Below are 14,514 nucleotides of genomic sequence, written 5' to 3' on the forward strand. Positions count from 1 at the left end.
CACAACAGAAACTTAACAAACTGTTGTATGAGTGCATTACGTAAAATCAAAATGTGAAAACATGGAGGGAAACATGCCGCCCATAACATTTTGGCTCAAAGTATTGTCGCCTATGTTCCTACTTCACACAACAGAATAGCTTAAATCTGTTGTCTGATTTCTACAACTTGCACTTGGCGTACCTAGTGGATGACATTCAAGCAAACTTCCTCAAAATTTTGTGCTCAGTTTTTCAATCACACAACAGAAATAGTTATACCGTTGTACGTGGTAGCCCAAATTTCAGTGTTTCAAGAGGCAACCAAGACTCCAGAGTGAAGGAAAATCTGCCGCTAAAATTTTTTAAGACTCAGACAACGGACAATACTTAATTCCGTTGTGCAATGTAGTTCTGATAAAAAAGTTATCACTTTGTTGACATTCACACAACGGAACATCACTAATACCGTTGTACAATAGAGTTTACTTAAACACACAACATATGATTTATGTTCCGTTGTGTGATTAACTTTTTGTAGTAGTGGCCAGAACTACAGATCGATCCGACCACATCCGCAATCACTGTCCCGCAGGTGATCGATTACTCCTCATCCTTTATCACGTACGTATCCTAGCTAGCTTATGCATCCTTTGAAGGAATTGTGTCCTAAAACAATCATTTTGATGTAATTATTATTGTAATTATTATTAATCAAAAGGGCAAGTTTATTGTTCATTGCTTATATTTGATATTTGATTGAACAAGGTCCAAGGAATATGAGTTAAAGAGAAAGTAATCTAAAGAGTTAGATGTGTGAGACCTTTACTCTTTCACACTCTTATCCTAAAAGGTTCCTAGTCATAGGATTATCACTTGGACATTGATAATCCGGAAAGACTAGCACATACTATGTATGCTCAATATGGAGGATGATATGTCTCTTGTCATTTGTGTGGAGACACTAATACAAGTATGTGGGTGCTCTTAATTTAAAGAGTACACTGAACGCGATCATTAGAGTTCTTGTATGGAGTCTTACTTACATGTCAAACTTGAACTCTAAATTGCAATAATACAAATTAGTCCTTTGACCTGAGACACCATAGTTGTCTTATGAGTGAATTGATTATTTCTTGATGATGCAATAATATTGTGTCCCTTAATGGATATAATAGATGCATTTATTGGTATAATCAATTCGGTCATGGAGACATGTGAGTGTACAATAAGAAATCTCTATCCTTAAGTAAATAAGGTGTATGTTCAAAGATGTGATTCAATGAGTCTTCGGCCAAAGCATTGAATGAGATTAAAAAGGAGTTTCTAATCACATTCTAAGAATCACATAAGAATGAAAATCACATTAGGGGATTGACATATCAATTCCATACCCCGATGATGTGATTTAGAACATAGTGTTAGAGAAGGACTGTATTGTATTGTAATTCCAATTGAATAGATTCTTTGTCATTCTACATTAACTAGGATAGTCATGATATGTTGCAAGACGTCACTCATGACTTGTGAAGTCCCCGAGGATTAGTAAACATTTATAATCCTAATAACAAGGGAGAATCAAAAATGGAGTTTTTGATTCGTAAACAAAATAGAATGGTTTCTATAAACTTCACTGCCTTGTTAATTAGAACCTAAGAGATCGCACACCATATAAGTGGATCATTGAGATTGTATATGAAGAAGATTAAACAAGAGTTGGTTATGACCAAATAATTAATTAGATTTATTATTTGGACATAATTAGGATTTTCGGGTAAAATCGAACCTATTTGGCCTAAACGATTGTCGGGTTTTTTGGTGTGGACTTGGGCTTCACTAAATGAGATTTAAATGAAAGCCCAAGACACATTTTTAGTGCCCAATAACATGTTTGGACCAGCCAACATATTGGCTTTATGAAAGCCAATATTTTTCTTTTAGTAATTGGAGTTATTTCCTATTATATAAAAGTGAAAGCATGGACATAATAATTTAAGTGTGTCTCCACACTATTATTTTCAGATTTGAGAGAGAGAGAAAGAGTTCTCTCTTGGTCCATTACAAAATTAAAGGAAAGAAGAACACTTGCATAATTTCTTCTTTTCTTTCATCTTTCTTCATCTCTTGATTCACTTGGTGAAGATCCTTAGAGGCCATATCTTTTTGTGGCTTTCCTTACTACATCAAGGAGAAGATTACAAGCACAAGAAGGAGTACAAGAAGGAGTTCTTAATTCAAGGTGCTTCAAGGTGGAGGAAACACACACAAGGAGAGATCAAGGAGAGGAACTTTGGTGGTTCACTTGGATCGGATTGAGATCACGCTTCAAGGGTGAGTAGAACATAAACTACTTCTTTGTTCTTCCTTACTATGCATGCTATGTTTATATACATATCACAATAAGCCAAGATCATGGGTTAAAGGAATGGATTTTATGTTTAGTTAGTAGTTTAATGGTTAAACTAATTCCGCACTAATTAAAAATTTTTGAAATCCATCCATTCCTTCATCGTTGTCTTTCGCCATCAAATTATTCTTCTTTCTCGACCGTGTCTTGAGAGAGAGAGAGAGAGAGATTATCTTGGTAAGAATGGTCATAACCTTGCTCTAAATCATGACCTAGATAACTTTTTTTTAAAGGGAGGGCGTCAATCCATTATAATGAAACTGTAGGCAGAATTACACAATGACCCAGTAGGGCTACGCCAATATTGAATCGCTGGCGAGACTAAGAGCTAGCTTAGATGAATGTCGCTATAATAATAAGCACCGATATGGTAACCAGATGGAGGAGGGTCGCAATCCGAAGAGTGCACTTATTCACCCTACATTATTCTTAAAGAACTAAAGAAACCAAACTAACCCCAATGATAGGAGCATTTTAATGTGATATTTTAATAGTTAATTCCTCACATTTTGCTTAGTTAATTCCTTAACTGAATCGATTTTAATTCAATTTCTATTTTTAGGTACATTGGAGTAAATGAAGGTGAAATGAGCGTTAGGTCCATAATTACCTAGAAATGATGGAGAAGAATGAAAATGCACTAAAAAGTCAACCTTGAATATTTTCTTACTCCGGCTAGGAGAATCAGAGCCAAGCAAGGAAGAAGGAGCGGCCGCCTGACCAAATGAACTTCAAATGTGCTGAAACCTTCCAGATCCATTCTAGACACCCAAATGATCATTTCTTATGAAGAGTGCCAGAGAAAAATATGAGTGGAAGGCCTTCAAACAATCAGCCCAATTTTCTACAGAAGCAAAACCGGAAAACTGGACCTGTAAGAGGTCCAGCAGCATTTCCGGCCCAACCACATGGATTGAAGCTCTGAAAATTTGTCAGGATGATCTACACTCATAGTGGAACATTTCATATGAAGAAGTCAAAGGCATATAATGAAGTCTTGTTGGAGAAATAATTGAAGGAATAAAGGGGAAGAAACTGACCTGAAAACAGCTCAACACCACATATTCATGTTTCCCACCCACATGAAGAAAGCTAGATGCTTTTCTCTTTTTCCTTGGATATATTTTTTCTACAATCTCTTTAATAGATCATCATCACTTCCATGTTGCTGCACCTTCATGCTTTGCTTTCATTTCATCATTTCTCTTTCTTTTCCATATTTTACAAATCACTTTCATACTCCACTTTCATTATTTTCTTCCACTCATCATTTCACTCTTCTTTTTCTTCCCTATATAAACACCTTCTCCTCTCATTCTAAAAACCAATTCCTTCATCCATTCCATCTTCTTTGTCTCTCCATTTCCTTTCCATTTTCTCTCACAAAATTCCTTCATCCATTCCATCTTCTTTGTCTCACCATTTCCTTTCCATTTTCCTTCTCCATTCTCTAGTTGCAAAGTTCTGCGTTTTCAAGCAAGGAGAGGAAGAAGAAGAAGGAGCCGTGAAGATCATATCCTCCATCATCCACCTTGAAGGCTTGCTTCCAAGATTCAAGATCCAACCATCTAGCTCTCCATCTCCATCTCCACTCACGGTGTAATTCGTTCCTTTTCCTTGTAACCTTTTTGGTTTCCTTGTTTGATTTCGTATGAACTTGTTTCTAGTTAACCTAACGTTTAGGGCAAAGTTTAAGCCCAATTTCTATGTTTAAATAAAGTTTTCGAATTCTATAATTGTGATTCTAAGTTGCTTATGTGAGTTTGTTCGATTAAATTTGCTTTACAGAAAACTTTTATATGTTTATCTTATTTGGGTCGACACTTATAGGATTTGCATGTAATTGGTGCTAGGTTTAAGAACATGAAATCGACTTTTCGTTTTGTGTAACTTGAATCAAAAGTAGTAAAGGTTCTGTACAAGAATCGAATTTAATTGAAGAGGATTGCAATTAGGTGGACTTTTCCATAACTAAGTTGTACACTTGAGTTGATAGCCTTTCTCTATGTCTAATGCGTTGAACATGTCATGATTGACTAGCTTTCTAGGGCTTGATTGCATGTTTGATAGGATTAATCTAGGTGCTTTCGCTTAGGTTAATTAGCATTGAAAAGTAAAATATGGGAAATCATTTGCTTTCGAATGTTTCACATGATCAACTCCTCTCTCATGACTTGGAAGAACAATTATAGGGTTTGAATCGAATTTGATTACATGGAATTGATTTTTATCTTTGTTCCTTGCGTTCCACTCTTGTATATATGTTTTTACGTTTTCTTTATTTTATTTATTTTAATTTTAATTTTAAGAATCCTAAACCCCCCCTTATTTTTGTTCACTTGTATATATTTCTATTCTTTATTTTATTTTTGTAAATAATACTTTATTATTTTAATTCTTTATTTGTTTATACAATTGTATATATTTATATTCTTTATTTTATTTTTGTAAATAATACTTTTCTTTATTTGTTTCACAATTACAGGTGTACCCTCAATCCCCGGAATAGAACGATCCCTATTTGCTTATACTACTAACGATATTTCAGGGTTAAATTATGCGCTCGCTTTGAGCGCATCACCCAACCCATCAGCAAAAAGCCCAGACCCAACATCACATAGCCCATGCTCGATCAGTCACATGAGAAACCATCCCAGAAGCCCAAACCCTAGCTTCCACATTGTCAGCCACAGCACCTGCACCACGATCGACCTCCCGCCATGAACACGGAGCCATCATGAACCGTCTACTATCCCCGGCAGAACTGACCACCTTAGAATACCTAAGCTTGTCCCTCCTCGAGTCCGCATCCACCAGACGAACGAAGTCTGGATTGTCACACCGCCCTTGCATGGTTTTCAGCAACCGCCCAAAAGTTGTCGCTGTAGCACCCTGCCACCAACCGAGTAGCCCTCCATCTCCAAAAGAAGAAGAAGAGGCCAGTGAAAATAGGACGCCAGAGCGCTTGGGTGCCAGAGCGCGGACATGGCAGCCTCTCAGGAAGTGATCGGGACCGATCTGTCAAGAAATTAAGGCTAGCTTAGCCTAGACCAAACCCTAGACAGTCATGGGAGAGAGACGAGAGCTCTACAGTTCGACTTTTTAAAGTAAATTTGGTATGACCTAGATAACTTGATAGCAAAGTTGAATGTGTTCTTCATTCCAAATTTCAAAATGGTACTTATATTATTATAAATTGGAAAAGTGGTATTTTCTGCCTTAAAAAATAATTCTTTTGTATTGTTGTTAAAGACTTATTGAACACATGATAGACAATTTTAGACACCTTTATCCTATAATATATATCTGTATATATATATATATATATTATATATATATATATTTATATAGCCCCCTTTCAACGAGGGATACCTATTTTTGGCCAACTTGAGGGATAAGCTTCCGGCCCTTGGATCAGGTTTAATGAGCTTGGACGGCTCAAATCGTAAACAATGATAAACAGTGATTTAACCCTTATCTAACCCCAATTCCTGAACTCAGGCGTGAAAATGGATCCTCAATTCTTTCGATTTGGCGCTCAGAGAAGATCGGGAAGCGGAGTGAGAGAACGATCAAACAGTCCGCTCAAGAGAGAGTATCAACAACGATCAAACAGTCCGATCAGATTAAGTCAAGGGTTTTCACCCTTTTCTAAGCCTCCAACCCCGAATTCCCTATCTCCCCGATTCGTTCTGGAGAGTATCAACAACGCTCAGAGAATTCACCCGACCAATTCTCATCTCAAGCACCATCTATTTCTTCAAGTGGGTTTTCTCTTTGTAGTGAGTATATGATTTCTTGAGTTTGATTTAATATTTTGACCTTGATTTTGAATTGGCTGAAACTTTCTCGGCGGATCTCTGTTATTGTAACAGATACTTGTATTCTTCTTAGCTTGTTTTTTGTTTTGGAAATTATTTGGCTAGTAGATCTGTTTCAGCATTAGTTTGTTCCTTAGATTTTAATTATGGAAAGCTTGATGCGTTTGATTCATGAAATCTGTTTGTTCTATTGTTTGTTAATTTCTGGATTTCTTAAATTGAGTTTGTTGAATTACTGACTGTTTATTTGCTTCTAAGGGATAGGAATTCATGAGTTCTAGATGAATGAAGAGTTGAAATGTGTTCAGAATTGTTTTCTGATTCTTTCTTTGCCAATTATATGGTTGTTTTGATATGGTTTGTGAATTAATGAATTTCTATACATTTTCAATTTTAGTATCTACTGAATATCCTTACTCTCATACATGAATAAGCAAACTTTGTTTTGACAAACTGTGTAATCATATATGTTTTGTTTGGATTTGATTGTCTTTGGCAGCTAATGGGATGTTAGCAGTCCCCATGAGAAAGAAACTAATGAGATGTCAGTGCCTCTGGAATTAAAGACTTCTCGAACTCAAGCTATCACTCAACACTGAAGTGGGGTAGGTTCTCATATGTTGCCTATTCGTTTGTACTGATTTGCTCACTAGTATTTGTTGCCTAATTTTGAGCAGCTACAGGACGTGACAAGAGATTCCAAGGTTGATGATACTGAGGTTGAAGGGAAGGATCACAAAGAATCAGATGTATCAAACCCAGAGGATGATGTTAAAGAAGCTGAAAGCTAGATGGGTCTTATTGTGGAGCAGACATCATTTATGTTTCTTCCTTAAGGAAAGATGATTGTATTGAATCTCTATATGTTGTGTCTGTCTAGTTTTGGATGCGAACACAACCTTGTTGTCTTACATTATGTAGAACTCTTCTGAACCAAATTATGTGGAATTTTGTGTAGTTTTCTAAATTTGAAGAATCTTTTGAAGTAACTTTGATTCCATTTCAATTAGTGGAATTCCATTTGCTACTATTATACTACCATATCAGTTCATATCAATAGCAAATGGAATTGAAATAAGCACAAGAATTACAATTCACATTGTCTGTCTCTACAAAAATTAGCATGCAAGAATATGAATTAAAAAAAAACACTGATATTTAAGAAAACAACTTTGATCATTGATCTGCAGCTGCAACAGCACAGCTGTTACAATTGTCTCATTTTGGCTAAAGAAAAAACTGCCTCAAAAGCATCTGCAAGACTACAACAAATTGTAACCTACAACTAGTCAATTGGCATATACAAGAATATATATACAATCAACATCAATGCTAGACTTGTGACTTTGCATCAGTGAGAACTGAGAAGGAACCTGCATTTGCACTGTCAGTAAAATCAAACATATGTAGGGATATATAACTTCATCTGGGATTGATAAAACTCAATGACTCATAAACGTAACTGAAAGAAACTGAAATTGCTGAAACAGTAGACCATCATGGTATCCCATCGTATGGAATTGATCATGTCTATAAGCCAATATTATGATCTGCCTTGTCCATATCAAATACTTCATTCACTTCGTCATTAGGACCATACCATAAGGAGCTTTAATTTATTCTCTGTCTACACACAACATAAGCTTCGTGTAATATCAACATGACCATTGATCCAAAAAAAAAAAAGGTAATATCAACATTACCTCTGCATACACAGATCATAAAAAGGAAATGGCAAATCTCCAATTAAAGTTGGTGTCTCAAAAATTGGTCATCTTTGAAAAAAGCCTGCATATAACTTGGCACCATTTACTCATGATCAACCTAAAAGTAGACATAAATTACTTCAAACAAAGAAAAGATTGGGATTTAATAAAGAAAATATACTAAATGGTCTAAAGCTGCTTGGAGATCAAATTAAGCACCTACATTCCTCATCTGAAAGAAAGTCTATAAACTTGAATGTATATAAAAATTGAAAAAGCAAAATCAGTGATAGTGCATCAACAATGAATTCCCAGGCAATTAATGGTTTATAATCAAAATTTAATTTACAAATTACACGGCTATATTGATTATATACCACTATTTTAACATGTGCCTCTTCCCATGTTTTAAATTGCTAACCCTTGAAGGGTTTAAGCTCATTCCTTACTTGAGGATAGAAAGCTGAAGTAGAGACATTTTCTTTTGACGGAGGGATAGCTTGAATAGGTTCAGTTTCCATTTCCGCAGGTACAATAATCCCATTAGTCTCCATTTCTGCAGGTACAACCATCTTATTATCTGTCATATATTCAGCTCTTCTATCAATTACAGAATGCCACAACACATATAGGAAAACTAAAAGTTTTCGTTAAACTAATGAATGCAAAGTCAATTTTAAATGAATGAATGCAAAGCCATTTTCAAATGAATGCAAAGCCGTTTTCAAATTGATGAATGCAAAGTCATGAAACTAAACACATGCAGCAGGACTAAAAAGTTAAATACAAATGTTAAAAGATCACAGAATTGAAAATATTGTGGGCCAATTGCAGCAACCACATCATTTTCAATGAGCTGCAAAGCTACATGGAGAAAGAGTGAAAGACATCACCATTACAGTTTGTTTTAAAAGAGAAATAAAGGCACATATAACAATTATAAATATGTCCTAGTTGATTCTTTCTCGTCCATAACTTCATGGATCTTCATTACTGGTTATCAGACAAGAGGTGAGTCAGTCGTGGGATCAGCTTAAATGAAGGTCCTATTTGATAAATAACTTTAAGAAGCAAAAGGTAGACCTCTTTAGCTTCATACATGATATAAGGACATATTAACTCTACAAAATCAGAACCAGTGATTATTATATAAAGACAAAATCGCAGATGAACAGAACATCAAGAAATTCATGCTAACTATAGTGTTCAAGCAGGAAGAAACACACAAACCATACCATCTGCAAATTATAAGAAAAATACAAGGACAAAATCTTTATAAAACATCACCAAACGTATCCTTGACTAAGAAACAAAAGGGCCTGATTTAACATTTGTATTTTCAAGTCTGTGATCTTTTAGAACTTGTTTCGAGCATAAGCTCATAGCACAGAACTTCATCGATTAAAACATACAAAAGCCAAAGAGTTTCAGGTCCTCCATATTAATCAAATCAAATTCCCATGTAAACTCAAAAAGTTTAATTCTTTTCAAATAGACAATCAAAGATAAAGAGTGAATTGATGACAAAAATTAGAACAACAAAATAACAAATGTGAATAAACCCATAAAATTGAGCATCAAACAAGCATCAGAACAGAGGTCCTTGTACATAATTGAAAAGAAATACCATAGCAGAAGAAGAGCCATACCGGATTTGTCTTAGAAAGTAAACATCAGGATACCACAAGCCTTTGTTTCTTCGACGCTCTCTATCTCTCTCTTGAGCGGACTGTTTGATCGTTCTCTCACTCCGCTTCCCGATCTTCTCTGAGCGCCAAATCGAAAGAATTGAGTATCCCTTTTCGCGCCCGAGTTCAGGAATTGGGGTTAGATAAGGGTTAAATCACTGTTTATCACTGTTTACGATCTGAGCCGTCCAAGCTCATTAAACCTGATCCAAGGGCTGGGAGCCTATCCATCAAGTTGGCCAAAAATAGGCATCCCTCATTGGAAGGGGGCTGTATATATATATATATATATATATATATATATATATATATATATATACATATTTACTATTATTAAAAGAAGAGGGTTTTTTAGCCAAAACTAAAAAATTTGACAGAAATGACCCTGAAATAGTAAAAAACTTTAAGAATTAATTAAATCACAAGGAAAATATGACAATTACAAATTATATTTTTATTAAAAAAAATAAACAAAAAATTCTTTTGTCTCCCACTAACTTCTCTCTACAATAACTGTTTTAATCCATTATCTTTTTTTCTTTCTGAAATTTTTTAAAAAAAAAACACGTGCACATGCAGAACATGTGTGGAGGAAAACTAGTGTGTGTGTGTGTGTATCATGAACTAGCATAACTTGTATCAGACTAAACATAATGACCGGGTCATCTCAACAAAACTTAATCGGAACATTATGTCGTGGAGAGGTTGGTAGAGTTGAACTAGTTGCCAGGTCCAAGATGTCTGAACTACATCATCAACATTAATCACATTTGAGCTCTCAATTTGTATGCCAGGTTGAGCATCATTCATAACTATGTTCATTTCTTGCTTCACTACAAATCTGTCAATCTTTCTCCACCTGATCCCCGTCACGCTCTGTCGAAGGAACTTGAAAGGAATTGGACAAAGAATCGGATAAACAAGTTGTTGCCTGATCCAAATATGTGGACTAGAAGCATCAAGTGTTTGAAGCACACCCGTATATGTATTCCTTCCAAGTTCTGAAGTCTAGATTCTAGTCCGCCCTGATGAGTGACGCATCACAAGTTCAATTTTAACAGAAACAATGACATATGAATCACCCATATTGGCCAATGACTAAAATTATATACCGAGTACTTCATACTTCACACGACAAAGCAATTCACACGAGTGCTTAGGGTTCCTTGAAGGTTGTGCAAGGTCTGTAATTTGTAAAAGACACAAAGAATTAGTAGCAAGCAATAACAGTTAACCAAACTTGAGCAAATAAAATTTAGGAAGCAAATTACCAGTTAACCAGTCATAAGCAGCTACATCCATCTGCTTAATCAGAACCATCTCCTTCCAGAAATAAGTCAGAGTGATGGATTTGGCAATTGACCAAAGCTGGACCTTTATGGCTTTTCCAGGAAACAACTTGTTGAAGTTGGTCCATAGGTGTCTGACACATAACCTATGATCAGCAAGAGGGAAAACCTATTCACATGCAGGAAGCAACCCCTTTTGCTTGTCAGAAATAAATGTAAATCCATTTCCTTCTCCAGTAATATTAAGGTCCTTTTGTAAAAGCCTCAGAAACCACAGCTAAGAATCCTTGCTCTCTTGCTCCACCATTGCATAAGCTACCGCATAGGTGGTGTTGTTTGCATCCAGCTCCACTGCAGCAAGAAGTTGACCTCCATAGGCACTCTTCAAGTGTCAGCCATCTACACCCAAAATTGGTCTACAACCACTCCTGAACCCCATCTTCAGTGCACCCAAGCAGATATACATTCTTTTAAAGACAGGGGTCTTGTCAGGATTGTTGAAATCACACTTGATTTCAACAGTTGTGTTTGGGTCCACCCTTCTCAGCTCACTTGCATATTCTTGCACCCTTGCATACTGTTCTTTCATGGACTTTTCAAGTTGTTGCACAACAGCTTTCTTAGTCATGTATGCTTGCTGAAAGGACACCATTACCTTTACCCTAGCTGACATGGACTTCATAAGTGCTTCTGTTGCAAGAAAACAAGATATACTTATGCAATCAACCACAAAATACATATTTAGTTCAATAAACTTGTAAACAAAATAGAAGTGGACTTTAACATTTACCTGTTGAGATGTCAGGATTAAGTTGTATCATGTCAGCAAACTTTTCAATAAGATATGGGGTTCTAATAGTAGTGTTATCAATAACTCTTGCACATCTATGCTTTTTTTTGGTAGGTCTTAATCTAAAATGTATTCTCATGTTACATCTTGGATGCAAAGAGCTCAAAGTCACAGTTCTAAGCCATGCATATAGCCCTCAGCCTTTTTTGTCATTCTTTACAAAAATAGAGACCCAACCCTTCTGAATTGTCTGCTCCCTTATAACTGCTCTCAGGATTTGAGGGGTAGCAAACAACATACCCATGTAGAAATGTGGGTCCTTCATGTCCACCTTAGGGTTGAATTCTGGAAATTTAGCTTCATTTCCATCATCATCAGAGTTGTGTTCTTGCCCTATTCCTTCTTCATCAGAGTCAATAGCCCCAAACATATCCTCATTGTCATCATCCTTACCTCTTTCATCCACATTACTTTTCCCCACATAAGCAATACCACATCCCTCCTCTGGAGCCCTTTCACATCCCTCAAGGTCTGTTAACCAGTCAAACAAGAAGTCATCATCAACTCCATAGGCTGTATCATCATCATCATCATCAGCGGGGTTATAGTCATCATCTTAACTATCTTCTTTTGAACTGAACTTCAATAATCCTTTAGACACACATTCATCCCCATCCTTACCTGATCCCCAGCCATCCTTAACTTCATTTTCTACATCCTCTCCCTCTTGTCCTCCTAAATCCTCACCATCATCTCTAAACCCTAAACCCTTACCATCATCATGTCTTCCTAAACCATCACCATGATATTGTCCTTCTAAACCCTCACCATCATAGTCATCATTACTATCACCATCAACTTGCTCAAGCTCCAATTTACCCTTTCACTTATCAGTAGGATCTATGACAGGAACTCTGCTTGCTTGAGTTAGCACATCCTCTTGATGCTCAATAATCTTCACACCAGGCAAGGCCTTCCTAATTGCATGCCTCTTATACCTTTTTCCCTTCACTTGTTTTGGCACTTGATGCTGCTTCTTAGGAGAATCAGGCAGCTCCTCAATCTTGACACTTGTTCTTAGCTTTCTTGGTGAATCTGGTAGCTCTCTATGACAACATTGTTTGATGCAGTTTGACTCCAACCAGGTATTTGGTCTTCATACATGAACAGATCATCTAGAGATTCTTCATAAGCAGGGTCCAGCTCCAAATGGTCAAGGTAAAGTATCACCAGCCTTATTTCAGGCACCATGCAGCACATTCTGATTACATTACTGTCACAGCTCAGCTTTGTCTTTCCATCCTCCTCACTGCCAATGGAATACCAGTAATCTATCCTTGTCCCAGCGTATTTAGGGTTGATGCTCCTCACCATGCCATCCACTTTAGCCAACGACATTATGTCTTTGTCAACGTTATCGTAGTAACTGATGCTTCCTCCAATGTACTTACCTTCAATGTGATCTATATAGCCACCATGGTATACATTGGTGGTAAAATAATCAGGGTGAACTGAAAGTTAAAAAATACATTGTTATAACAGCATACCACTAACCAAACGGTCACAACACCTTGTCAAAAGTAAACCATAATATAGCCCTAAACATGGTACGGTTGCATAAAACAACAATAAGCACAATAAAGGACAATAAATAAGCCAACAACATAGTTTAATTGCTCCAACAACCAAAACCGACCAAAAATAAATTCTTTAGTAGGACCACTGGCCCTGCAGGACCACAGACCCAGTCTTAAATCCTGTAATTCACATACTCAATGATTACACTCATTTTTATGCGCGTAATTACGTTCTAAACACTATAATTAAGCTAATCACCAAAGTAATTATTATGTAATTAATCTATTTTTATTTATATTGTAGTAAATAAGCGGAGTTGTGGATTTCGAAAGAAGTTGTGCGAAATTGGAGCAAAATGGGGTTTCTGACAAAAGGACGAAAAGTCAACTTATTGACCATCGGGTCAACCAAGTCAACTTGACCCAATACCAAGAAGTCCGAGACCCAAGCCCATTTTTATTACATCTTTGTATTCAAATTTCAAATTCAAAATTAATGTAAGGACAATAATAATTAGTGGACCACACACCTCATACATGTGGATGAAGATATTTATTTTTGTTCACACTAGCCACACACTCACTTACAAGTTTTCTCTCCTATTTTCTTTATATTTTCCAAAATGTTTTCTACACTTCTAATACTCTATATTTTTATTAGGTTGTTTTAGTCTATTTATTTTACCCATTTTCTACTTGTTTTTTAGCCATTGGATCTAGGGTACCAGTCCAATCTTGACCCTAGAACCCAAAGGGGTATTTAAGCACCTTTGCACATACATTTCATAAGCTTGAGACTTTTTTTTCTACACCATAGGTTGGCGGAATTTGGGGAGATCTCTCCCTTCTCACCTCTTCTTCTCTTCTCCCTCCTCGATTTCTTTTTCTTCTTTTCATCTTTGCCTTAATTTTATATTGTGATTTCAAGGAGATCTCACCCAAAGCTTCAAGGATTCATCAAGGACTTCAACCTCTACAAGATTCAAGATTTGGGTAATTGTAAATCAAGACTAGTCATGCTAGCTTTTTGGCTATTTGTGACTATTCTTGTTTTCTCCTACACTTCTATACTCTTTTCTCTTTGAATTTTTATCTTTGATGTTCATAATTATGGGTAGTGAGTAATTTTCTTGTTGGGGGTTAGGGTTGTGTGCCCCAGCCCAAATTTTGTGTAAAAGATGTTTAATTTAATGTAATGATGCAATTTTCATTTGATGGATGCTTATATCTATTTTTGTTGGGTTAAAATGCATGTCTAA

At 36.2% G+C, this 14,514-nt stretch overlaps 1 long non-coding RNA gene across 1 annotated transcript; it reads left to right on the top strand.

Moving 5' to 3' along the window:
- The first annotated feature begins 5,774 nt into the window (after window positions 1-5,774).
- LOC112193817 lies at window positions 5,775-7,191 on the top strand. Its single transcript, XR_002934041.2, has 2 exons — window positions 5,775-6,148; window positions 6,705-7,191. It is a non-coding gene; the product is annotated as an uncharacterized LOC112193817 (long non-coding RNA).
- Window positions 7,192-14,514: the final 7,323 nt, after the last annotated feature.

This window comes from Rosa chinensis, chromosome 3 (assembly GCF_002994745.2).
Source record: "Rosa chinensis cultivar Old Blush chromosome 3, RchiOBHm-V2, whole genome shotgun sequence".
Classification (NCBI taxonomy): domain Eukaryota; kingdom Viridiplantae; phylum Streptophyta; class Magnoliopsida; order Rosales; family Rosaceae; genus Rosa; species Rosa chinensis.